Source organism: Helianthus annuus, chromosome 9 (genome assembly GCF_002127325.2).
Source record: "Helianthus annuus cultivar XRQ/B chromosome 9, HanXRQr2.0-SUNRISE, whole genome shotgun sequence".
Lineage (NCBI taxonomy): Eukaryota > Viridiplantae > Streptophyta > Magnoliopsida > Asterales > Asteraceae > Helianthus > Helianthus annuus.
In genome coordinates, this window is record NC_035441.2 from 54938500 (window position 1) to 54952646 (window position 14147).

Sequence of the window (14147 nt, forward strand, 5' to 3'; positions counted from 1 at the left end):
AGAAGCAGTTGCATTAGACCTAATGCAACTTTTTTAAGACCTAATGTAACCTTTTTTAAAAGTGTTGCATTTGCTATTAAAATGTAACCTTTTTAGTTGCAACCTTTATATATTCTAATGCAACTTTTTTTTTACTTTGATTGCAACTTTTTTAGTTATCAAATGCAACTATTATTATAGTTCAGTTACAAAAATGCAACCTTTTTCTAAAATTAATGCAACTTATTTTACACCCAAATGCAACGTTACAACATAAATTTTATTGCTATTAATTAATAAGCATTTAATCTATATTACGCCAAAGCAATAATAACAAAAGTATCATTGATAGTCAAATGATCTACTTTAACATGCTTGTCTAAACTCAAATTACAATATAGTAGCATGAAGTGTCAATTACAATAATTTAGAAAAATGAAATTATTCTACTCGTCACGATCTCTAACTAGTAGTTGTCTCATAACCTTCCGTATTATAACTTTCATGTTGTCACTGACAGTCAATCTCTTTGCGCATGGATTCGAGCTCCGCTTTTTATCTTTGATGACCCTCTTTAATATTTTTGCGCATTTCCAACAACAGGTTTTCTCAACTTCAACATTTGATTTGAATGATTCCATCAGCCCCCTCCAGGATCATGTATGATGTGAAAGCACCCTATAAATACATGACATCTGGAATAGCTGAATAATAACAAAGACCCTAACCAGATCATACAGATTTCATGTTTATAATCACATTCAACATAAAAAGAGAGACCATTCTGCATAAAGACTTTAAATATTTAGTTAAGTGTTAGAAAATGTACCTTGAGAGTGTGAAAACTGTACATGCAAAACTCCGAATGCAATTCCAGGTTGTGGTGCCAAAGTCCAAATTAGTAATTTCATCTTCGTGGTCAACACAACACAACACTGCATCAGCTCTTTTAGGTTAGGAGCTGATAATAAAAAAAGTTAACTAAAACATGATGCTTGACAGCTTGTATAGAAATAGCATGCTAGTATAGAAATAGTATGCTTCAGAAATAGAAAATTAATTAAGAGAAGAGTTCAGCCCATATGATTTCATGAGTGCAATCCACCATGATTGAGATGTCAAGAAAAGGACACGATGTATATGTACACACCCACACACACCAGACTTAAAGGTGCACACAAGATCAACAACAAGTCCAAACATTAGAAACTTGTGTGAAAATAATCTATTACCAATGTATGATACCTTTTTAGGGATGCAAATAAGCTGAGCAACTTGAGAGCTGCTCGAGGATGGCTCAAAAAAAATCTCGAAACGAGTCAAGCCCAAGCCAAGCTTGAGCCTAAAATAAAGCTTGTTTATTTATGGAGCCCGAGCTCGAGCCGGACATGTGAAGCTTGTTAGGATCGTTTAGCCTTAGTGTAATATTAGTTCTAATTTAACTTTTAATAACACTTGCCCCTTATTTAAAGTTGTCTATTAAACGAGCCAAGCCGAGCTTATTTAAACATGTTTACGAGTCAAGCGTGAACCTGAAAATAGGCTTGTTTAGTAAACGAGTCCCAGCCCGAGCTCACTTATCGAGCTCGAGAGCCTAAACGAGTGTATTAGTTATAATATTTTTATTTAATATAATTAATAAATAGATAATAAACAAGCCGAGCTCGGACTTGAGATACTACCAACGTGCCAAGCTCAAAATTTGAAAACAAAGCTCCAACCGAGTCGAGCTCGAGCTCTCATAAGTTAATCAAGCTCGAGCTCAAGCCTAGTAGACCTCAGGCTCGATTCAGCTTGTTTGCACCCCCTACTTTCTTCCAAATATATATATCTCACATCAGGAACAAAACTAAATGATGGGGGATGGTCTTTTACTAACACTAGTATTATGGATAATCTTTGGGGTCATAGAGAAATCTCACCAACCATTAACTTCCATCAAAACCAAGGATTAATGTGTGATACCTTTTCTACACCAAGCAAACCACGCTGACCCAATGTGAAATCTGCACTTTTAAAGCAACTGATTAAAAAAACTGGGCACCATAAAAAAAATCCACATCTCCTTTTGCATATGGCTGTTAATAGTGTCGCGTAAGCAGGTTAGCAAATAAAACCCAAACACGGCCCATATTTATATTCATATCAAAGATTTCAACCCTAGCCCGGATACACAATAAACTCGGGTCAACCCAAAACGACCTGTTTAACCCATATTTATAAAGGAGACCCGGGTTGATGCTTTGTAATCTAGTTGTTCAGTTGTAAGAGAGTTAACTATAGAGAAACATTATGTTTCAAATAGAATCGAAGATAGACTACTTCAAAAAGCACCAAAAGATAGACATTTACAAGAACTGAAGATCTGAAACATTAGTTGGAATTCATAGTAAAAGACAAAAAATGTGATTCAACTACACTATGTGTAAACATCAAAATACATAACATGACTTTACCAAGTCTGCATTTGATAAAAAAAATACTAATTTCATTGTCATTTTCATTTGTCCTTGGCATAGTTTGTATGTTAGGCTAGTCATCTCAAAAACTACCAGAATGTGTGCTCAAAATTGTGTCTGGAGTTTTTTAATAGTGTCTTCACCTTTGCGAATAATTAAACTAACCTAGCAAAGAAAAGATTTAAAAAGCTAAAAATAAATCAAAGTAAAAAAGCTTAAGAGAAAATGAAAAAGAAAAAAACTTCTCAATTGGAACTTGTATACCCATTTGTTCACCAGCCTTATTGTTGCAAAAGTCAAGTGGCTTCTTTGGGGTCAGCATGAATATCCCGTGTAATTTGAATCATTTCCCCCAAGCTGTATTGCAATGTTCAAACAACATCTCCAGCCTTGCCAAAATTTGTTCGGTCTATCAATTGTCCTGCATAATTTCATTTGACCCTGCAATAAAATTGGGCCTAGATTCTTATACATAGTAAAATGTATACATAAAAAAATCATACTTTTATTGTAGATTTTCATTAAAGTAGAGAGCATTACACGTCCCTTCTAAAAACCCTAATAACGTATAGCAGTGAACTCTTCTACATTGTCTCCTTAAAATAGCAACATTGCAAACTATCTAAATTAGTGTAATCTGTAAACTAAGAAATTCTGAAATCAATAATACAAATCTGACTAAAGAGATACGATAAAAAGTGGGACAAAATAATCGAGATCTTAACGATGAATGGTGGTGTGAGTGATTTACATGTAATCTGAATCCAAGGCCCTTTTATCGATTAGATCTCCCCCAAAGCCAGACAAATGATGATTCGATTTTGAGGTGAGGATTGGAGAACCCGCCAAAGTACAGAATGTTTCGTCAAGATGAGCACGGAATGATTACACTGAACTTCATTCTTCTTCGTTTTCTTTGGGATGAAAAGTTGTGCGACCTTAGTTGTGTGCTTGTGTAGAGAATTTTTGGGTAATAAGACCTAGCGGTTGGATATCAGATTTTGGGGGAAAACAAGGAGAATTTTTGGGTAACAAGACCTAGCGGTGGATATCAGATTTTGGGGGAAAACTGGAAAACAATGAGGGAAATCAAAATTTTTAGGGGAAACCAAAATTTTAATTCTAAAATTACAAAAAGTTTAATCTACTTGGAGGGAAATTAAAATAATGGATAAATTACACTTTTCGTCCTTTATCTTTGTATCAAATTGCAATAGATAGCCTTTAACTTCAATAATTACAGTCACAGTCCTTTATTTGTAAAACTCATTACACCTTACGTCCTTTAGCACTAACCTTGTCAAAATTTTCAGTGAAGTATGACATGTGCCTTGCACATAAGGGTAAGTTGGTAATTTTACTCTAAAATTAAATTAATTAAATTAAAATATATATATAAATTAACACTCTCTCTCTTCAAAAGATCAGATCTTCTTGAACACTCTTCCCTTTCTCAAAACCTTCAAAAGATCAGATCTTGAACACTACCATGGCTTTCTCTCTCCTCCACCTTCTCCACCGCTTCTCTCTCCTCCCCACCCACCATCACCCCGCCTCTCTCCTTCTCAAAAGCCCTGTTGCAGATTTTGTTGACGGTTGTGCAGATTGTGCAGTTTTGACTTTTGGGTCAATTGGGGTTCTTGAATTGCATTGTTTGGTAAGAGGGTTTTATTTGGGTTTGAGAAATTGGGGTTTGAATTGCATTTTGGTTCTTCAATTCAGTAGGGTTTTGTTTGAATGTGAGAAGTTGGAGGGTTTGGAATGTGTTTTGACTTTTTTTGGTCACTACCACACCACAAAGCTACCGCCACCACCACCAAATCCGCCACTGCCACCACCACGAAAGCTGCGTCCACCACCACCGGAAATTGGGGGGTTTGGGATTAGAGAGAGAAAGAGATGGTGTTTAGAGAGAGAGAATAGGGTGTTTATGTTTTATTATGTTTTATTTTTAATTTACTTTTCTAAATTTATTAATAAAATGACTGAATTACCCTTATGGGCAAAACACATACCATATTTAACTGAAAATTTTAACTAGGTTAGCGCTAAAGGACGTAAAGTGTAACGGGTTTTGCAGATAAAGGACTTTGACTGTAATTATTGAAGTTAAAGGCTATCCGTTGCAATCTGGTATAAACATAAAGGACGAAAAGTGTAATTTATCATAAAATAATTTATAAGAAAGAATATTTTAGAAAATTAGGAGGGAAATTAAAAAAATTATAACAAAGAATATTTTAGAAAATTGCCTAAAAGAGAATCATATGTTTTATTAAGATTAAAATTCGATATGTATCATAAAATTTTATTTTCATGTAATATTATAGTATTTTAATCAACTTTGATATAGATATTTTTACTTTGTAATTAGTTTTCTTTTGCCCACCTAGGTTTAAGTATGCGGTTTGCAAAATTTTTTTTTCATTTTTAGGAGATCTCCCAACCTTTTTTTTCAACAATTAGCGAATGATATATAATTTAATTTAATAATAATATAGTGTTGTTTAAATATCATATGTTACTATACTATATACAAAACTAGACTTCATACATTTTTTTGTCATTTTTATTGGATTTCTCTGTATAAAACCTTTCGATCAGGAGCATTTGTGGGAAACTAAATAATTATGTTATGACACGACGCTAGATATACTTGGATACAATATTTTAAAATAAGAGTTGCATTTATCATTTAACAATGCAACCTTTCAAAGAAAAATTGCATTTAAGTTTTCATAATGCAACATTTCAAGAGAAAGGTTGCGTTTTTGGTAAAATTTGCAACTTTTAAATACAAAGGTTGCAAATTCATTATAATATTGCAACTTTTTTTTTAAAAAAAATTGCGTTATATCTTTTAATGCAACCTTTATGTTCAACGAAGTTGCATTAGAATCAAATGCAACTTATTTGAAAAAAGTTGCTTCTAAAAAGTTGCATTAGTCCTATTTTCTAGTAGTGGAGGTCGCATATCAGAGAAAGTGTTGGTGCATACATCTGTCGACTTCGTCTTGTATCGAGTCTTGTACTGCTCGTGGCACAAAGATCGAGGAATCAAGCAAAGATTTAATTCCGCATGTAATGTGTAATTTCGCTTGAAGTGTCCTCTTGTAATTCCGCACGGAATTAGTCAGTTAATTCCGTGTGAAGGTGTAATTATGTGTGAGAACTAATTCCGCTTGTATGTAATCTCGTGTGTGTTTGTTTCATGCGGAATTAGGTCAATCTATATATAGGATTGATTCCGTTTCATTTGGTACGGAATTAGATTGTAATACCGAGGTGCTGCCGGTTTGTCTACTGATTGTAAACCGTGTTATATCAATATTCAAGACAGTTTAAAGTGAATCTTGCTGAATTTCATGCATTATGTCTGTTTCCGCCTTTCATAGTGTATAGAACGCTTCTGATCGACTCGTTTCGGGTCCGACAACGATCTTACAAGTGGTATCAGAGCACAGGAGGAGGAGTTCTGCAGATTTTCAGCTTGATTTCATCTTATTATCTTACTTCTACACCTTCTCTATAAATTGAACAAGTTTGAACGGTTAAAATGATCTGAATTTCACATATAACATGCAAAACAGTGATTTAACAAAGCCTTGAGAAAATTGGACCTTAATTCAATCAAAATCTGATAAAATCTATAATTCCGTTTGAACAGTTTAAGCGAAATGATGACGTCACTCTAATTCCGCTCGAAATTGCAACGTAATTCCGTACGAAATTACGACTTTGATATAATTCCGCTTGAGATTGATGTTTAATTCCGCACGGAATTAAGTGTGAAATTAATTTCGTTTGAATCATCAACTAATTCTGCACGGAATTAGTTATTCCGTTTGAAAATCTGTTCAATTCAAACGAAATTAAGTAATTTCGTTTGCAAGTTCTAATTTCGTGTGAAAGCTTAATCCCATCAACTAATTCCGCACGGAATTAGTTATTCCGTTTGAAAATCTGTTCAATTCAAACGAAATTAAGTAATTTCGTTTGTAAGTTCTAATTTCGTGTGAAAGCTTAATCCCGTTTGAAGATTGTTTGTATAGGTAATCCCGTTTGGAGGTAATCTCGTTTAAAGTGATCTTGTTTGAAGAACTTAATTCCGTTTGAAAATGTTTGACGAAGATTTCTACAACGCATTTGCCACATCGCCGACTACTTCGGCTGCCATTGCTCAAAGCATGAACATGGAGAACGAAACCGGAACTTTACAAAAACCTCCGAAGCTTATGGGAATCAAGGAATATTATGGATGGAAATATCGTTTCTAAAACTGGGTACAAGCAAATCATTTGAGGTCTTGGGAATGCATTGAGAAGAAGTATGTTAGACCGCGTACAGATTTGGGTGTTACAAAAGCAATTTCTGAATTGAATGACAAAGAGAAAGACATGTATAAAGCAGAAAAGATGATGATCAGTTTGTTACAGCAAGCTGTGAAGGAAGACATTTTTATCTTGCTTCAACATGATAACACTGCACGTTCAATCTGAGATGCTTTGAAAGCTAAATTCGAGGGTAGTGAGAAAATGATTAAGAGCAAGAAAGCACTACTAAAGAAAGAATTCGATTTATTTTCAAGTTTGGCAGGAGAAACTTCAAAGAAGCTGATTGAAAGATATTGCCACTTAGTTCGATCTATGTCTTTGTTGGGAATAGAGAAAACTCAAGACGAGTGGGTTGACAAGTTAGCTGATGCTTTACCTCAAAAAGAGTGGGGTACATTTTTGATAATTTTGAAGAATACTGGGGAATATGATGGATTGACTATCTCACAGTTCATTGAAAAGATTGAAAGTCAAGATCTTGAACACCAAAAGATTTTGAGGATGAATAATCCGAGTAATCAACAAGATGTGAGAATGTATTACAAGGGTAGTGTTCAAGAGATTGAAATGAGTCCTAAAATCCAAACTGCTTTTAGTGCTAGATATTCGTCTGATTCAGTCAATCAAAGTCTAAACAGCGTAGTGGAATCTCTTCATATCCAAGTGTGAATCCGAAGAGTTCAACTACAAGTTTTCAGCATCAAAGTTCAAAAACTGGAAATGGTTGTGTGATACAGTGCAACATTGCATTGAATCTCCCTAATGGTCAGAGTATTTCTGAAGAAGTTGCAAAAGATCACATGACATTACTAACTACAGTTTTGGATACCTATGAGGGACTGGTCGCTGGAAGGATCGGAAATCCTATGCTGACAAAAGAGGATTATGATCAGATCGATGCTGAAGAGATGGAGCTCATGGACATCAAATGGTGTCTAGCTAGTGTCTTGAGGAGAGCAGAAAAGTTTAAAATGATTACAGGGAGAAATGATTTTCTGGATGCACATGTTTCTACTTTGGGTTTTGATAAATCTAAAGTTACATGTTTTCGTTGCAGGGAGAAAGGCCATTTCAAAAGAGAATGCAAAAATCAAGAAGCTAGTGGAGCAAAGAATCCGTTTGATAAAGATGATTACTATCGGAAAGCCATATATCAACAAGTTGCTCATCAAACCACAACAACAACAACAACAAAAAGAGCCACAAACTGCTCATGCTAGAATGATCGAAGATGCAAACAAGAAAGCATATTATGGCATCATTGATCAAGATGATTGAAAAAGTGGCAGAAGGCTTCAGCTGGGACAAATACATTCCACCTAATTCAAATGTTGTTGCTCTAGTTTCAAAAATCATCCAAGAACCTGATTTATTTACAGAATGGATGAAAGTGTTTGCTAGTAATGATTCAAGTCAAGAAGAATAATCTGTTTCATCCGATGAAAGTTCAGAAAGAGCAACGGTTTTTGATCAAACACCATCTGATTCTGGTTCTTCAGATGATGATGGTTCTGAAAAGAAAATAGATTTGATAAATCTCCAACTGATGACAGTAGTGATGATGAGGAAGAAGAACAAATTAATATTGCAAAAACTCAACTATCTCCTGAAAGTTTTCAATTTTATTTTGCAGATCGCTTGGAGAAGTTGAAGAAGAAACAAAAAGTAAAAGAGCAGAAAAAGAAGAAATGTGAAAGTGTTGATCAAGAAAGAAATTCTGAACATAGTGACAGAGTTCAATTTGCTAAAGATGTGTTTCAAGTGATAAAAAAATGTGGTTGAAGCAAATGAAAAAGTTGTTGAAGTCGAAAAGATTGTTGAGGTTATCAAGCCATGTGAAAAATGCTTGGAATCTTGCAAGCAGTGTGCTGAAAAAGATGAGAAACTGAGTGAGAAAGACAAGATGATAGAAAAGTTAGTGTTTGATCTCAACTACATGAAGGAATCATACGATGTGTTGAACAGAACGGTAACTGGTTTGCAAAAGACTAATTCTGAAAGAGAAGATGCACTGACAATGCTGAATGCTGTGATGATGTCGAAGCAGAAAGCTATTAATTTCTATATTGAAGAAAGTGAAAAATGGAAGCAAGAGTTGGAAATTGAAAAGATAGAAAATGAGAGAATCAGACGATTATTACAGAGTTATTCTAGTTCTGATTATCTTATTGATCGAATTTATCCAACTGTTGCAGGTATGGAAGCATTTAAAGATGAAAAGCCGAAGAAGAAGGATACTGGTAAGAAACAGAGTGTTAGTTACAACAAGTGTCCGCCTCCGATCTGGGAAAGATATTCTCCCAGAAAACCAAATGAGGAGCTAGTCCAAAAGGCAGTCAATATAAAACTGAAGTCTGATATAACCGATGAGTTACCAGAAAACATTGACATCACTTTTACATCGTCTAACACTGATCATGAGTCCGAGTTAATAAAAAGGTGGTCGATCAGGTGTTGGATAAAGACGAGGAGTCTGAGTCTGGAAATTCAAGTTCGTCGGTCAACAGTCCAAAGATGTCGGTTAAACGGGCTTACAATAAAGAGTTTTTGTTATCGAAATCGAATTTGGATGATGAAACATTTGAAGTTGCATATACTTTGAATGATTCTGACAAATTATATTCTGATAAAGAATTTCCAATAAGGAGTGTTAAATTTGAAATGATCAAAAAGGTTTTCAAAATGACAGAAATTAATATTTCTGAAATAAAAGATTTAAATCTTACTGAAAAACCTAAAAAATACACTTCAAGAGTTCAACAACGGTTAAACAAGAAAAAGGTTACAGTTCTGGTTCTGATTTTCAAAAGAAACCAAACCATAACGGTAATTTCAAAAAGAAAGGTTTAGGTTTTATTCCACCTGAAAATTATAAAAATGATAAAATTTCTAAAACAAACACAAAATTTGTTTCAGGAGGAAGTGCTGAAGAAGAACAGAAGAAACCTTTCTAGAGACAATCAAACCAGGAGTTTCTTGCTGAGAGAAAAGGGACTGGAGTTTTTCATAGAAAGGAGACAAGAACCTGTTTTAAATGCAATGAAGCTGGTCACATTGCATGGAATTGTCCGTTGGATACAAAGAAAAAACAGGGAGTTTCTGAAAAACTTAAAGAAAAAGTTGTTGAAAAAAATGAACCACCAACTGAAAAATTCAAAATTTTTGAAAATTCAACCTATGAAGTTGAGGAGTGTTCAAAAAGAAATTTTTACAAAAAGAAAGTCAAAGACAACCAAATGTGGGTTGTTAAGAAATCTGATGAAAAATCTGGCGATGATTCTGGTTCCACAAAACCAGAAGAGCCACGAGTTGAGTTTAAAAAGGAGAACTCAGTGCCTTCAGTGAATGATGTTAATCTTCCATCATTGAAGGATGAAAATGTTAAACAAAAGGTTGGTAAGGTTGAGATATCGAATCAATTTTATTCTGAAAAGAAAGAATTTGATGTCGAAAAAGCGTTTAATGGCAATGTGAAAAAGATTTTTGGAAAAATGGTTGAGGGTAAAGTTCAAGGGGTTATCGATTTTAATGCAACAAAGAAGGCAACTTATAACCCAACTGAATCAGAATTAAAATCACCCAAGGTTGGTAAGACTTGGGTGGAAATTCTTTTTCCTTAAAAATCTGACTTGCTGGAGCTCCCAAGTTTGTAATCGTGGAGCAGGAATCGGCATCATTCTTGATAAAAATTGATTTTATGAATGAATTTTAAAGTTGATAAATTTTACAGGTTGTGACTTGCCAGAACTCCCAGGTTGGTAAGTGAGGAGTAGGTATCGGCATCTTCTTTAAGAAATTGATTTCATCTTACAAGTAGTACAGAGGATAATCAAGGCCATTAAGTTGAACTTGATGTAATCTTCCTACATATGGTAAATCAGGGACATTAAGTTGTACTTGATTTTCTACCAGTGATTAAAATTGGGGTTCATCATTACAAAAGGAAAGAAACAAAGTGACGATCTTATCCCCGAACCTACAAGTGGTTTTAACAAAACTTATTTTCTGGAAAAACCATTTTGATTAAAACAAACTTAAGTGTTTTGAAATCATAATGGTAAAATAGTTTGTTGAAAGGGGGAGTTCTGATTGATTATGCCGAGTGGATGGCGAATTGAAGCGATTCACAACAGTTGTCATTTTTCTTGTACAGTTTGTTTTCAAATTTCTTTAAATGTGTTTGCATTTTAGGGGGAGTAAATATTTCAGAAAATCCAAAAACATTAGAAAATTTGAAAAAGCTCAAAACTCATTTTTGAATTGAAAAATATTGAAAAACAACAAAACATGATAAAATGAAAAAGAGTTTTGTTGAGAAAAGAGGAAATGATAGTACATCAGTGGACTATCACAACATGCTAAAGAAATGGAAAATCAAAAATGTGATAAACAATCTCACTACGGATGTGCCAGTAGGTTTTTATACATTTAGTAGATTGTTTTTGAGATATAAACCTAAATATTCAAACTTGCTTATATCGTGGGGAACATTTCTTGGATATATGGGTAACCCCCGAAATCTTGTTTGAAAGGTCCCTCTTTCTGAGATACTAGGTCTTTATACTCAGTGATATTTGGGGTATTATCCCGGGACTTCTGATTTTGCGGAAGCAATGGCCTAGTCCCTGTATAATACTTTGCAAAATGCTATAGCGCAGCCCTCAGTACAAAAATGATGAAACATTGAAAAATGCTAATCATGTGCTGTTGAAGAAAAGATTCTCTAAAGGGAACACACCAAAAGTCGAACCGTCATTTCTCTGCTGAACGGAAGTTCTGACCTGAGCTCTCACGGTTTTGCATTTAACCCTTTAATAGATATCATCTAGGTATACTCACCTGTAAGACTGAATATTGGGATCTGGATACGGGAGTATATTCAAGTAGTGGGACACGCGAATAAGTTTAAGTCTCTAAAACATTAATCTCGTATCTCGAAACAATTGAACTTTGTGTGAAAATTTAAGTGGACCATTATACTGACAATCTAGGTGAATTGTTTAGAACTTAAAATGAAATGAAGCTTAACGGTGTTGGTGATTTGTCTCATAAACTGATATGATCCTCTTACACAAACTCGCAAAAATAGTGTTTGTAAATATTTCTTTACTGCATATCTTTATCAAAAATCCCAAAAAGATTTTCAGTGTGTTTTAGCATATATTTTTAAAAAATTCAAAAAGATTTTCGACAACTGGTGTTGAAGAGCTGATTTTCAAAAATCCCAAGTGCTAAACAAGATAAACATCATTTGAGAGGGATTGTGTTTAAAAGGTTTTAAAATTTATCCTGCAAGTGGTCATCAGAATATTTTAAAATGATTAAATCATTCTTTCAAGTGGTTCATCAGAAAGAGATCTACAAGTGGTGTCTGTGATTGTCAAATCTTAAAATCAGAAAACTTATGATTGTGGTAGAGACAATGCAGGTATGAAAATTGAGAAGAGCCAGGTTCCGATACCTGATGACTCTGTGATTTAAGAAAGCCAGGTTCCGATACCTGAAGATCAGAATGGATTCCAGGTGAGGATCCTGATTACGAGCATAACTCGTGGGGGAGTCTGCTTGCAAAAGGGGAGCCTGTGGATGCAAAGAGCTAGTTTACGATTCTGAAGCTAAAGTTCTCGCAAGTTGAGGATGCTGATGAACTTATGGAATCAAGAGATCTGATCAAGAGAATTGGAGAGTAAATAGAGCCATGTTCTGATCCTGATTCTGAAAAAGGCATGTTGAGAGGAGGAATTTGTTTGGTGCTGATGGAAAAGAGTGTAGTCAGACTGATAAAGACTGAAGATGCAAAGACTCGGCATACAGTAGACTCGTCAACATCTGAGGGGGAGTCTGTTGGTGCATACATCTGTCGACTTCGTCTTGTATCGAGTCTTGTACTGCTCGTGGCACGAAGATCGAGGAATCAAGCAAAGATTTAATTCCGCATGTAATGTGTAATTTCGCTTGAAGTATCCTCTTGTAATTCTGCACGGAATTAGTCAGTTAATTCCATGTGAAGTGTGTAATTCTGTGTGAGAACTAATTCCGCTTGTATGTAATCTCGTGTGTGTTTGTTTCATGCGGAATTAGGTCAGTCTATATATAGGATTGATTCCGTTTCATTTGGTACGGAATTAGATTGTGATACCGAGGTGCTGCCGGTTTGTCTACTGATTGTAAACCGTGTTATATCAATATTCAAGACAGTTTAACGTGAATCTTGCTGAATTTCATGCATTATGTCTGTTTCCGCCTTTCATAGTGTATAGAACGCTTCTGATCGACTCGTTTCGGGTCCGACAACGATCTTACAGAAAGTTGAACTCAACTTTAGCTGAAATGCAAACTCTAAAAGAATTTGTTTTTAGAAAAGATTTTATCACTAACGATCTCACAGATAGATTGGAAAAAGCTTTGAATGAAAAGAATAAATTGCAAATTATCATAGATAAATGGAATGTCAGTCAGAAGGCCTTTACTGACATTAAAAACTGCCAACGACCAACATATGTAAAAGATGGGATCGGGTATAAGGATAGGCAGGGAAATGAAAGAAAACTTTTCTTTCCACCACATAGCAAAAACTATGTGCCTATGCTAACTCCTCATCCCGACAATGATTTCATTGATGAAAAGGTCTCTGTAGAACAAAATGATTGTTTCAAAAATGAAACAACCGCTAACATTCCTAAAAGTAATGCAGATCCAATTGTGTGTAAAGAAGATGTGTGCGATGAGGATGGAGACTGCGGCGGTTCAAAAATAGGAATAGGTTATTCAGGCGACAGTTATTCCGCTGTTAACTGGTTTGCCTGGAACTGTTCTAAAGACAATATTCGGGATGAATGCAATAATTTAATTAGGACGGGTGACTGTAATGGCCACGTGCCTAAATTTAACTCTTTGGATGACTGTAAGGGCCATGTGCCTACATTTGAGACCCGTGATCGTGAACATGCTATGTTTGAATGTCATGATTTAAATTCTACATTTTGTGGTGATAAAAATGTTTGTGAATTTCCTGTATTTGTGCCAGAATTGAAAAAGAATAGTTTTGGAAAATTCCTCACCGAGGAAATTCCAGAATTTATTCCATCTCGAACAGGTATTACAGACTCAGAGAAGAAAGCCGCTAAAGATAGCAGCAAAGAAGATTCGAACACTTCTGCTTCAGAAAAGGAAGAAGAGACTTCAAGTCCTGATGAAGAACAAGAATCAGAAAATTCAAGTGAAGATCAAACAACAGAAGGTGAAAGCTCCGAAGATTTAAGTGACGAAACAATTGAAGATCAAAATTCAGAAAGTTCAAGTGAAGATCAAAGCTCTGGTGATTCAAGTTACGAAGTAAGTGAAGAGCAAAATTCAAGTGAAAATCAAACATCAG

General features: G+C 34.8%; 1 long non-coding RNA gene across 4 annotated transcripts; it reads right to left on the reverse strand.

Moving 5' to 3' along the window:
• Window positions 1–307: 307 nt before the first annotated feature.
• LOC110877791 lies at window positions 308–3546 on the reverse strand. 4 transcript variants are annotated; one of them, XR_004866266.1, is made up of 4 exons: window positions 3190–3545; window positions 1859–2879; window positions 809–914; window positions 362–657 (listed from the first exon to the last, which is right to left on the reverse strand). It is a non-coding gene; the product is annotated as an uncharacterized LOC110877791 (long non-coding RNA). The 4 variants fall into 4 exon arrangements; XR_004866263.1 differs by having other exon boundaries at window positions 308–657; window positions 809–2879; window positions 3190–3546; XR_004866265.1 differs by having other exon boundaries at window positions 308–683; window positions 809–2879; window positions 3190–3546.
• Between the last annotated feature and the right edge of the window lie 10601 nt (window positions 3547–14147).